The following is a 13,567-nucleotide window of genomic DNA, read 5'->3' as shown; positions in this document are numbered from 1 at the left end:
AAAAAGCTTAATACAGACTTTTAAGGCATGAGAAAATTATTTGTTTTTCTCCCACTCAAACTCAAAATATTTGAGTTCGACACTATAGGAACCATACTTAAGTTTGAACATCAGTATTTCATTTGATTGCTTTCGACCAGGCACAGAATATTGTGGTAGAAGTCAGAAGACTTACTTCAGTAAATGATGTAGATTACCCCAAAGTGAAGGACTGAAAAAGATCTGCAGCGCTGTGTTTTTATATTGGAAGCTGATCGTTGTTAAGTTTTTCTGGGCTGCCTTGTATGTAGCAATTTTGGACCATAAGGTCTAATTTTATTTTCTTTAATAAATCGTCGTCTCTGATACATTCAAGTGTAAATTGCAATTTCATAATTTGCATTTCTTCTTTATGCAAGTAGTTTTTAATGAAGACCAGTTTTATTAAATATTTTGTTAACGTTTCATAAGCCCCTTCTGGTACTTCAGTAGTCATATTCGATAAGTTGTAATATTTTAATTTTTTTTTTGTTATACTGTTTTAGCTTTAGTTACTTTTTTCTCTTGTTTATTTTGGATAGCATGACATAGAGATAAAATAAATATTTAATAATTAGATTTTATGAGTAATTTTAATGATGATGTAAAACTTTGAAAGTGCGACATGGGAAGAAGGAAGGTATAATAGGTATATAAGAAGGAATAGTGGGAGAAAAAGAAGAAAGAATAAATTGATGTTTACAAGGGAAGCTTTTCTTCTAAAAGATTGACATCATTAACATCACAGTTTAAAAAAAATTGTTTAGCGACAAACATATGATTCTTTATTATGCTACTTGGATAGACCGTACGATTACAAAAAGTTAGAATAACCAATTACATACCAGAAATCTCGTTAAATTGCACTCTATCAAAACCAATTCACATCGGCAGCGTTGCAAGTCAAGAATTCACTTTTCCCGAAAGCTTTCCGAAGCACGTCGACTGGTACCGAATTATTCAAATAAGCGCGCACCCGGCTTGTTTAGGTAAAAAAGTCAAAAAGCTGACGACTTTTACGGGGCAACCTTTTTTTATTCGAATTTTCAGTTGCTTTTTCTCCTTTTTATTATGTCCGTAGGTAGCCGAAAGAATTCGCAGATGGCACGAGGTAATAACTTTTTAACTTGCAAACTACTTTAACTGTTAAAAGCCGTAGCAAACTGAACTCACTTACGATAACATTCAGCTCTTTTATAGGAAACCTTCCGAGTCTTCTCCATTGTTTATATTTATCTTTTTAGTAAATTACGCGGTAAATGTATGAAGTTTTTGGAAAACAGACGACTTACGCGTCGCCACTCTTTGAAAAATCTACCGTGGGCAAATAAACGAGGGAGATTAGATAGTACGTAGTATACAGCGGTAGGTACTCATTTATCAGTATCATAGAAAATCCTTAGACAGAGGCCCGGTGTTTTTTAATTAGTACCAGAAAGGCGGCAATTTGATAAGGGAATACAATATTTGCCCAACGTGTACCGAGATGGGTTTATTTGAATTTTCTAGTTTTTTATCACCCCTTATATATTATAGTTATTTATAGGGAGGTTCTAAAAGGAGAATTTAATTGACAAGCGTCGATAGGCAAGAAATATTTTCTGTAACTAAATCTACTATATTACATATCAAGGGGCAAAAGTAAGAGGGAAGAAAAAAAAGCCTAAATGCTTGAAAAAAAATGATATCACTGAATAAATGTGAAACACGATCACAATTATACTATTTATTGTTTAAAAATAAAAGCAAAAGTCTACTACATAAATATAAATCAATTAGCTTACTGTAAAAACTACGCAAACTGTTGACAAGGATAATCACAAGTCGAATAACAAACAAATTGGATGAATATCAGTCAAAAGATAAGCAGCATCCTCGCATATATATACGGAGTGCGTAAAATATTGAATGATTGCATATATTACACTTGACTTTTTTTATTGCATTATCTTCAAAAACATTTTGAAGAATAAAATAAGCAATTAGAAAACGGAGTGTTCTAGAACAAAAAAAAAACCGTATCCTTTTATCATTCAACTCTTTCTTTTTAAATTATATTATATTTCAAAATTTGCTTCTTAAAACGTACTTTTTTTAAGTAAAATCAAATTGCGATACTTTAATGTAACCATTTAATTTTATTGCTTCTAATATTTTCAACTATTAGTATATTAGTAAAAATTAGTATATCAGCTGTCTAAATAAAAAATACTACTTGATGATTGGTGTTTAAATATATATATTAGTATGAAAACAATAACATTAGTTTAACTAAATTATTTTGAAAACTTAACAGTTTACTACCATATACTGAACTCTGTAAAATATATTGAAGTGTGCCAATGCACTTATAGAATGGAAATTAAGTCGATACACATACGCTTATAATCAAAAACGCCGAAAAAGGAGCCGCCATTGTTGATTTTGGCCAAGAAAAAAAACCAAATTGCGGTAGATCTATGAGATACGGGATCCCACCACAACCTTTATATCTTTTAATTATGGTCTTTTATGTTTGGCCATAACAAGATTAAATTCGAATGCGCTCCAAAAAGCTTCGGTAGCACTACAAAGTAGTACAAAGGCGGCGTTTTCTATTTACCTGAAAAGTCTAATATAATATAAAGTACTGTTTGTCGTACTGCGTTTCTCACAGCGGGCAAGCGGATGCTGATCAAAGGCGAATTCTAATATCAATAAGCCGGTTATGAAATTAGGGTAAATATTATGTTGGATGTATGGAAGAGAAAACGGATAATTTTTTATATTATTTGATATTAGTGAAGCTTTTTGAGCATATGGTATATCGTTAGATCATGGCAGATTAATTTTAGACCTCAAATAAAAATATTATGAACATAATTATGAACAGTATTTTTGAAAAATATTGTTATATTTAAGAAGGTATAAATGCCGTTCAATTTAATTTTGCTAACGTTTTAACTATAGACGGTCAATCTCAAGATTCTCCTAAAACGTACAGCTTTTCACATACAATATTAATTATTTCCTGTCTGATCTATTTAAATTTATCTTACTATCTACATCTTGTTCATTAGGGTCAAGATGAGAAGCGTTTGATCCTGTATAGAACGTTCATCCCTTGAAGCTTCTTCAATAGATTCAAATCAAATGGATTGTGCCCGCAATCGAAAGCCTTCGACATAATACAGAATACCGAAGCTGTAATATCACTTGTATTGAGCCCGAGATACAGCTCCCGAAGAAAGCCAAACATAGCATCGCTTGTGTTTTTAGACATCCGAACTGGTATGGATCAAGCAGTTTATGTCTATTGAGAAATGAAATGACCCTCACTTTAACCAGCTTCTCCACAATCTTTCCTGGCACAGAAGGCAATGCTATAGGACGAAAATAGCAAGGTTTATTCATTGAATACACTAGATCTGGTGTAGGTACCAAGCCCAAGTATTTGTAATGATTTAGTTTGCTAAATTAGACTCCTATAATGTCAATCTTGTTGTCTTTTGATTTAACAATTGACAGACAGTATGCATTCACCTTGAAAAATTCAGTATACATTCTTTCCTCAAAGGCTCTGCTCAGGAAGTCAGTAAAATCCAGTCAGTTGCTCTAGGTTGACCTCCAGTCTATGTGTCCCAACCCAACCCTTCACATGATCTAGAAAGAAGAATTGGAAAATTTACAAAAGGCATAACTGTCGCATTAAAGTATCTGGAAAAAGATAATCATGCTTATTTGAAGGATTTTAGTTTTCTTGCTCTAACTTCATTTCTCGTATGCGAAGCTAGAATAGCGGCTGAAGTTATTTAATATCAAAGCAGACATTAAGCTTTTGTGAAATTAAAGAGATTTGAAAGAACTTCCTGAAATAAAAACATCTTAAAACGATGAAACCCTATGATACTCTCAGATCTGTCAACAAAGAAAATCTAGGATAGAGGCCAAGTTCTTGAAGACAACAGTAAACGGATAGATTTCCATTTCCTGATATACCTGTTCCTACCAAAAAATTCTGACACCAATTAGCTCCATTTCTTGCTTATACTGGCCCGTAGGTCAGTATAGTAGGTCCTTTTACAAAGCTATTAAAAAACTCTGTGAGGGCCTGCATGCAAATTGTCGGCCGTATTTGTTTTATAAATCAAGATTAAAATTGGCCCACCAATTTTACCATGATATGTGGTTGTTTGCTTAATACATTCTTAAACCGGGTTTGTTTGATTAGAGGTTCAAGATCAAGCTTTGGATCTATTATAAAGGGATATTATCGACTGAAGAAGGACGGTTTTATTTTTTATAGTTGCCTTTAATTATAAATATGCATATACAGAGAATCTAAAAATTAAATATAATATTTTTTTGGGAATAATTTACGGATTTGAGCAGAGTGATTTAATAATTAGTCTTTTTTTCCAACAAAGTAAAATTATTAATGGAATAATTGTAAGTAATAGGAATCGTTAATTTATATTAATTAACGACATTGCACTTAGAAACAAGGACTTCAGTAGAAGTTGAAAATAAAAGATGCCGATTTCAAGCCCTCATATTCGATGAATGGGATCGATGGGATCTGGGAAACAAATATGACTGAAATAAACTAATTAAATTGAGGTTAATGGTTAACACACTATTATAAAATATTTGAAATTATTGTTTGATAAAGTATCGAAATTGGCCGGTATTTGATTTTCCGATCAGAAGCCTTGGCTTTCAATATAAGTAATATTGTAACTTTTCAGATTTTGCTCTATGGACAAGATGGAGTCTTGATAAGGATAGCTTTATCTACACACTGGAATTTGAATTTATATGTTTCATTCAGTGCTTATTATTGAAATCCCTCTAATATAGATATACTCAAATCTAAAATTATTTATGTATTACGTATAAAGAACAATATCGAAAAAAGTCTCTGCATTTGACCGCAAAAATGATTGGGATACTAATTGATATCTTAAAAATATGTCTTTAACTATTTATCATCAACATTTATCCAGAATTACATAAATTATGTAATTTATAGAATAAACAATACGTGTTGAAATATTTGTGTATTGTTACCTCCAATCTAACTAACTAAAACATTAGGGTGAAATAATTATTGACTCTCAACTACCAAGCAGTTTCACAGTATTAATCTTGTTAAAGTAAAATAAGAAAATGAATGGTTATCATGATAAGGTGTGTTGATCGTGTTGTATGGTGTAAGAGGTACTTAACAACTATTTATAGACACGCCATAGCCAGAATGGTTTTTCTGTTATTAATGTATTATTTATCAGCGCATGTTGTTTTAATATTTTAAGCAGATTATTACACAAAATGTAAAGATACGTAACTTTCTGACATAGAGGCTTGCCCAGGGAAATGAAGAACCATCATTTATATGCATGTTAGCTCTTGCATTCCTGTAATCTCTGTAGGTAATTGCTTTCTTATTACTTTTTAATTTAGACATGTCAAATGTTGAAGTACACATGTGTGTAAATCTCATATACACGAGACAATAATGGTCTTCTGGATCGAACACGAGGATCATCACTTTGAGGTCATCGGCTTTGAATATTTCAAGTTCTGTCAACTGAGAACACTAGTTTTTAGATATATTACACTTTTATTGAACTATGTATCTTATATTTTTTTAAAGCCAATGAGAAAATTAATCAAATCAATAATTAAGTTTTAAGAACTTATACAAATAGTTTAGAAATGTTTTTGAAAATCATTCATTTTCAGTACAAAATACTTAAAAGGGTTCAACAGATTTTATTAAAGCTCCTTAGCAATCTCAGAGTATAACAAACTTTGCCCGTGTATGCCTTTATTACTAGCAACTCCTGTTCTAATATGTATTTTTCGGAAGGCTCACCTGCACGATAATTATGAGCTCAAAAGTTCCGCTAAGTAATGTACGTGGACAAATATTTGCTGCCTCGCATGGGTCTAACGAGACAAATAGTCTACCGCCACGTTAATAGACACCTTATTGTGTGCAACTACGTATTCTACGTTGACTCTTGCCCTTCTTTTCAAGTTCAAATTGTTTTGTGTGTTGTTAACACGTCTTGAAGCTAGGAATATAATAGAAGTTTTGTTATTTGAGCTTGTTATTTGACTATTTACAAGAAAATAACAAAGTAGATGAACGCAAGTAAAATTTGAAGTATGTGAAGACTTATTAAAACTAATTATAATAAGAATATTGCCTTACATTAAGTAACAAACCATGTCCAAATGATCAATTAGATTCGAGTCACCATTTACAAGACTTTGCATTCATCGTTTGGTAAATGCAAACGGAAGGTGAGTGTCATTAATTAAGTGAGCTGAGAATGCAACCTTATGGCACCTTCTAAATTTGAGATATACAACATGCAGGTCTGAGCAGTTCCTCTAACTTCTGTTTTTACAGCAGTTTTACCTATCTTTAGGCCTGTTTCGTTATTTTTGATAATGTCTCCTTAAGAATTTTGTAATTTTTTAGGATGGTTATTGTGTACAAGATTTTGTCTAACGTTATATTGTGTATTTTCTTTTGTTCTTTTCATCTGCATATTCTGAATGTTTTCTTTACCTTGTCTTACTTGTAACCTGACGAAACGATTTCATCAGGTTCTTTGGAGATTCCCTTAGAATGCCACAATTTAGTAATTATATTTGAAGCCTTTAAGTCATAGTAATAATTAATTTTTTTTATTATTTTTTTTTGAAATAATAATGCAATCGAAACTGGCGAAGAACGTCAACAAACGCTTTTTCTGAACACTGATGCTCTACGATGATTCTTACTATGGTAAGATAAATATTCTTACCTTGACTTGAATTGAATGAGATAGATCCAAGTTACACTGAGATTCATTTGGATTGGCATTAAAATATCCGTCAATAACTATTGTGAAACCATTTTTTTAATATTATGATAAATAAGAATCTACTTCTATAGTCGCTTATTTTCCTGACTTTGATTTTTCTCTTGAGATCAACTGTGGTAGGCATACAATCTTCTATTTTTTTTTACTCGGTGTGAGTATCATTATTTATTAAATAATTTTTTTCACATTCGTTAAATGAATAATTTCGTCAATAAAACACTTCATGAGAATTTATTCGGTGCCATGTTGATTATTAAAAATAAATTATTTTATAAATGATCTTTTTCAAAGATGTGATACTGTATTACCGATATAAAACCGATTTAAGGAAATAGATGTCAAATAACTATTAGTTCTGTAAACGGTGTTTTTTGGTTTTGAGGCTTTTTGATAACTAACAGGTAAATAATAAAAGTTTGATAACACATAATGATTATCCGGCCTGTTACGTCTATCGTAAGCACGCGGGGCTTCGCAAATATAACGAGATAAGACAGAAACTCGTTAAGTCCGCCAGTTATTATTCTTTGTTGACACACAAATTATAGGTTATGGGTTCTTGGATGGTCGGCGACTCCCTTCGTGGTGCCCCCTGCCCCCAAGTCACCGCACCGCGAAGATCGAGAAGAACCGAGTTCGAAGATAATATGAAGAACGATCCAGCAACATTTTCTTCATTTATTCTGCATTGTTCGCTGCAAGAATTTATTTGATGGATTCAGAGATAAGTTCCTCGTTTTGTACGCCTCGTCTGGCTATTGCCTAGTTAGGTGTGGTAGCTATTTATCTATACATATGATTTATTATTGGGTAGGTTAGTTTTTTATGTCTTTGGAAATTCCGCCAGTATCTATATATATTAAGCCAGGGTTACTTAAGAAGAAGATATAAGTGTACAATACTGGAGGAATATAAATATTGCTGATGAATTAGGTGTGTCTAAATCTCTTAGCTGTCTTAGAAGAACCATAAATTTGAGAGGCCTGTTACCTCTTTCATTGCTAGTTTATTGTAATGCTTAATTTATAATATTTACTAAGGAGCATTACTGGTGAATTGAGCATGCAGTAACTTCAGAATCTAATAACTACAAAAATGGACATCCCGATTATAAAAAGGGACCTTAATCTTTGTTATCGGTTGAGAAGGCTAAACAAAAATGCTGCATATAGATAGACTAGAAAAAGATAATCAACTTTTTCTTGATATGTCAATAAAAACAGACACGAATTGTTGAAATTCAACATTACCGCCAACAACTGAAACGTTTTTCATCCATACAAATATTTTCTTTTTAATTTGGCAACCTCCGTATTAACGGAAACTACTCTTTCCTCCTCCCACCACCCACACGACAGGCTCTCTCTCAAGAGAGCGACCGATCGAAAACAAATGAACTGACGCTTGCGCCCAGCTTATTATATCTGGCATAAATTTTTCTATGGATGTGGTGTAGTTGGCGAGACAGACAGATAAAGACAGAATCAGTAGGATAGGCATAAAGTTGAACATCTTCCAAGCTTTTCTAAATAAATAAATAAACTTGAGATCTTGACCCAGTTTGTGCTGTTCCATAGTATGGAAAAAAGCCAGACTATTGGGCGCCAGACATTTATATCATGTAATTTTATTTTTAAGTAGAGATGCTATAGAATATTTTATAGATATACTATAAAACTATAGTTTTAATTTTTTAAATATAAAGTAATATTTCGTCCATAGAGTCGAAAGATCTAAATATAGAAGATCATTTAGATGGTCAAAGATCAATGAGGTGTATGAATGAAGGAGTAGTGTAATTTGTAAGATCGTAAGACCTAAAATAGGATTTGGACCCAACTAGTGCATGTATATACATACATACATAAATGATGAGATTTATGAGAGATAAAGCAATATTTTTTCCATTAAAATTTCTTACGGAGTTTAAAGAGCTTTGAGTAGAAAGACTACGATCTTAACATTACTTTCAAATTTTCTAGTATGCTTTATTAAGAGTCGTGTGTTATAAATATCAAGTAGTTTAATACTCCTATGGGCTATATTCAGTACATATGTATGTATATCTCCCTGCGTATAAACGATATAAATCAAAGCAATTTATTCGAAACAACTAGGAAGTCTATTACAACCTACAACTATGGGTCAAGTAACATTTCTGTGGAGAATGAGACCTTAAGAAGGTTATTTATTTAAGCTGGCAACGGAAAGTGGGATTAATATAAAGGCATTGACCTGAAATTAGACCCTTTTAAGTTAAGTAAATTGAGAAAACTGCTCTTGATCGTTTTGAAAACGCAATAAAAATTTTAACCTTCTAGGAACAAATTATAAAATTCTGAAAGAAGAAAAAAGAATTAAGATTCTCTGGAGAATCTCTAAGACATTGAGTCCCTTAAAAGTCTCACAAGAACACAAAACATACGCTGTTCATAAAACCAACATATTGCAATCCTTCTTCCATGTGTTGTGCGGACCTTTCTATTTTCAATTGTTTTTTTCAAAATAAGGAAACAGATAAATTGTGCGATAATTTGTTGGTTCTTCCTGAGATCCCTTACTCTTAAATATAGGAACTATCGGGAAAATACCGGTAGAAATATCCTGGTTTACAAATTTGACCAACACAACAACTATACGTTCTCTAAGAATTTGAACTATCCTAGTATTAATATCAAACTAGTTTCTACTCCTACTGTTTTTAATCTTTTAATTTTTTCTCTTAGAATATTAAAGGAAGTCGGCTGAAATGAAAATAAACGATTGTCTATAGGAAGCAAAAAATAAAATTTATGAAATTTATTACTACGAAGCTTAGATTTCTTGATCAGTTCAAGATATTTTTATAAATTTCCCAGAAGAAGTCTTCAGTTGGGTAGGAATGATACAAAAGGACTCAAATTACTTTCATGAATTAAAAAAATTAAAACAATTCCTGGCAGTTAAAATAATATTCAGGACACTTTCAGAGAGAAATTAAGGCCTTTGATTGCCTAGAAAAGATGTGATGAATTAAAAAAATATTCCAAGCTTTGGAAGAAACTATTGCCTTCAATTGTCTCAAAGTTTTAACTAATAATTGATTGGAAACAAACTTCCTGAAAGAAGTCCAGACCCTCAACTTCCCAAAAGAAACATGCAATAAGTCCAATTACACCTAGACTTATTGGAATCTAATAAACAGTTCAGCTAATTGAAGCTGGCATTGTAGACCTAAGGACATCAAAAATTAAAAAATCACGACTGCGACTTCCTAGAAAAAATTACTTGAACTTCATGGATTTTGTGACATCGAAACTTAAGTGTATGATTAAATATAATTAACAAGGAAAAAAGTGGAAAAGTTCAAACGAGATAACATGAAAAATTACTTCAATTTATTATTAAAATATTCATGTTTTAGGTTCATTATAGAGAGGAAAACTCAAGACAGCTGTAACTATTTGCTACCCAACCCGTTGAATCCATACCAAACAATTTACATAACTGGCATGAAAAATTGACTTTAATTACTTGGAATTTAAGTGACTATTTCAGACAATTGAAACTTCTTTCATCAGCATTTTTCTGGAAAAAATTGAGGCTGTCAATTGCCTAGAAGTCCGGGAAATTACTCTCAATAGTTTCAACTGCCTGGAAATCACTTTAACTTCAGAGAATTAAAAAAATATTACAAGAAACGCTTGAGACCTTCAACTGCCTGGACATACCAAGAAAGTAACTTCATTCCTTTCAAATTGCAATGAGTGCCTAGAAAAATTGATTTTAAATATATTTTTTTTAAGTATAAATCTGTATTTTAATAGGTGACTCCTAACTCCTTCCTTTTCAAATACAGGAAAATTTTTGTTATTTAAATGTTCCTTCAAACTTCAAGTACAAGAGAAACACACCTTAAAGAAAAATTTACTACTCAGTAAGTTAATCCTAAAGATGAACTAGGCTGATCGTAATGATATGAAATGGAAATGCATCAATAAACTGTAGCAAATCATTTAGAGGTTATCGTTAATCATCAATAAAACCTTTCCAAAAGTAAATCTAACACTAGTGACACTTGACTTTCAAAAAGCTTTTGATACTGAAAGAAAGTCATTTACACTTTCAATTCTAGTTGAAAGAGGATTCTCTCTATAACAGGTGATATGATAATTGATAAAATGACTTCATGTTTTGTAACTCGTGCGTTCGTTTTACCTCAGTTTTAGCCTCGGACTACTTTTTCAGTAAGCAAATTAGCAGACATTTATTCTAATATGTAAAGATGAGTAACAACACTATACTGATTGTTTTAGTGTCAGTCTTTGCAACGTGATAACAAAGCACCTATAAATATTGAGTAGTTATTTAGTGGATTAAAAATATATTGATAATGCTTGCCATAAGACCTCTATAAGAAAAAAATTATTGATAGAAAATTTGGAGACATTTTAAATTATTTATTACCCTTAAAATATTTTGAATATTCAATGACGACATATATAGTTGAACCAATATATCGCAACCATAAGCAAGAAAATGGATGATGGTCGCCAAAAAACGAAACGCTAGGATCGATACATCGAAACTAATCGATTTTCACGGCTTGGAAGCGGTTTTTAATTGTCATACACCTCTGGAAATCAAGATGTTTCAAAACCATGTATATTCTTGTTTTCCTATTTGGAGGCTTCCTTATTTGGGAAACGCAACGATTGATTTTATGGTGTGTGGAGGATTCAGGCTAGAATCCCCTGACAAAAACCTTTTTTATTATTTTTTTACGTTCGTGTTTTTTATGTTTTTTGCGTGTCAATTTCATCGGCCTCAGAGCGCTAGCGTGCCTGTGGTAATACCGCAACTTCGCATTTTTTAAATGTAATTCGTGCATTCCCACCCATTTGTAAATCCCTAACAGTTACCCTTACGTATACGATACAGGAAGGATACGATAAAGTATTTAAAGCAGAAAAAATTCTAAACATAGCATAGTCAGCAGCATCGTTAAAAACACATCTGGAAACTGATCTAAAATTTTTGCCAAAAAATCCGTCCAGCTCCCTCATAAATAAATTGAAAAGGAGTGCAAACAAATAATAACCCTGTAGCAACACTTAAAACATGATTTAAATGAGTAAGGGCACAAATTTGTCAATTTTAACCCGAAAACAGATTAGTAAACCAACACAAAAAAGTTGCAATTAAAGGTTTTCTTGATCGCCAGTATCATTATAATTCATTTACATTTGCTACCAAAAGTTGATATTCTTATGCATTTTATTTTAAGTTTTTCTAAAATCTCTTTATGGAATATCAAGTTAACAAAAGATAAATCATAATCTGATAATAATGAAGTGTTAAGAAATACATTAATGGTATTAGTTTAAATAGTTAGTGTGTGTCAAAGTTTTTTGCAATATCCTCAAGAAAACCAATTCGACAATAAATTGAACATTTTCTATTTGTAGCAACTTGTTACTTCCTAATAAAGCAATAGAATTAAGTCCGTTTCCGCCCGTTAAAGTAGATGTTAATCTAAGAACATCATTCACTAACGAGCAGACAGTATCAAACGTTCATGTCAACACCCTGTATAATTACATACTGAAATATATATGTCCGCACGCTCTTCTCGCATTCCTAAATCGCGCGTCGACCACTTTTCTTCGCTGTTATTAATTTAATTACCGAGAATTTCGCAGAGAAATTTATGCTAGACCGGGAGAAAATTATAACGGAGAACGTTTTATGTGAAAATTAGCACGCGAAATTAATACACGCATGCACTGAAGGCTACATAAATTACGGGTTAAATTATTTAATGATTTATTTGACTTTGTAATGAACACTTTTTTTAACTATTATTTAAATTGTGTTTTTTTTAATATTTAAATTATTATTTACCTGCAAACATGTAATACCAAGTAAGATATTTAAAATAAATAAGAATAAACAAAACCATACGACACCTTAAGATGAGGGAATGTTCAGTAAAATGGGTCTGAACTTAGAAAGCTTTACCTGGAGGTAGAGGCTGTTTACCGAAAGATAGAACTAGAGAATCTAGTACAATATAGAAAGTCTTCTCCATTCTATCTTTTCTTATAAATACCTCCTGAGTTTGTTTGAGACGTAATTTCTTGAAACGAAATAACAAATCGAGTCTATAAATACAACGAATAAAGTCTACACAAATTTATTAAAAATTAATAAATCATTTAGCATTTAGCTGTACAATTTACTTCTTGCAGGGACTATATAAAATAAATCCTAGTCACAAATATGATAACGGTACGATGCAAGAAACCCAACATTTTGGATGACTTTAAAGTAACCGCGTCAATATGTTAGCTTAAAACTTAAATCACTACTAAAAGTTACTTCTCATTAAAACTATCAACATTTCCTGTAATATGGTTTCCAACTAAATAGTCACATAAAATAGGTTCTTTAAGTTTAAAATAGCAGATAATTTTAGATTTATTAACATTAATTTCTAAAGACTAGACAGAGAAATTTACTAGAGAGTTCAAATCGTCCGCGTATAATAGATATTCACTGTTACAAAAATTATGAGCGACATTTTCTCCCTTTTGTAAATAGAATTGTATATGACATACGTATATTCCATAGTTTAATAAATATACCTGGACCATTAGCGGTTGATAAATATATCAATAGTTTTAATTTAAAAACTGTATTTTTAAACC

General features: G+C 31.6%; 1 protein-coding gene across 2 annotated transcripts in view; it reads right to left on the bottom strand.

Annotated features, from left to right (window-relative positions):
- Positions 1 to 13,567, bottom strand: part of LOC126737028 (frizzled-2-like) — a 64,434-nt gene that overhangs the window by 49,688 nt on the left and 1,179 nt on the right. The window contains exon 1 of one of the 2 annotated variants that reach the window (XM_050441711.1): positions 864 to 1,264. The exons of the other annotated variant lie outside the window; for it this stretch is intronic. The gene's annotated coding sequence lies outside the window, so the exon portion shown is untranslated. Of the gene's footprint in view, positions 1 to 863; positions 1,265 to 13,567 lie in introns of those variants that run through there. 2 annotated transcript variants of the gene reach the window in all.

The sequence above is a fragment of the Anthonomus grandis genome, chromosome 6, assembly GCF_022605725.1.
Source record: "Anthonomus grandis grandis chromosome 6, icAntGran1.3, whole genome shotgun sequence".
In the NCBI taxonomy this organism is placed as follows: Eukaryota; Metazoa; Arthropoda; class Insecta; order Coleoptera; family Curculionidae; genus Anthonomus; species Anthonomus grandis.
This window is presented reverse-complemented; position numbering and strand designations above follow the sequence as displayed.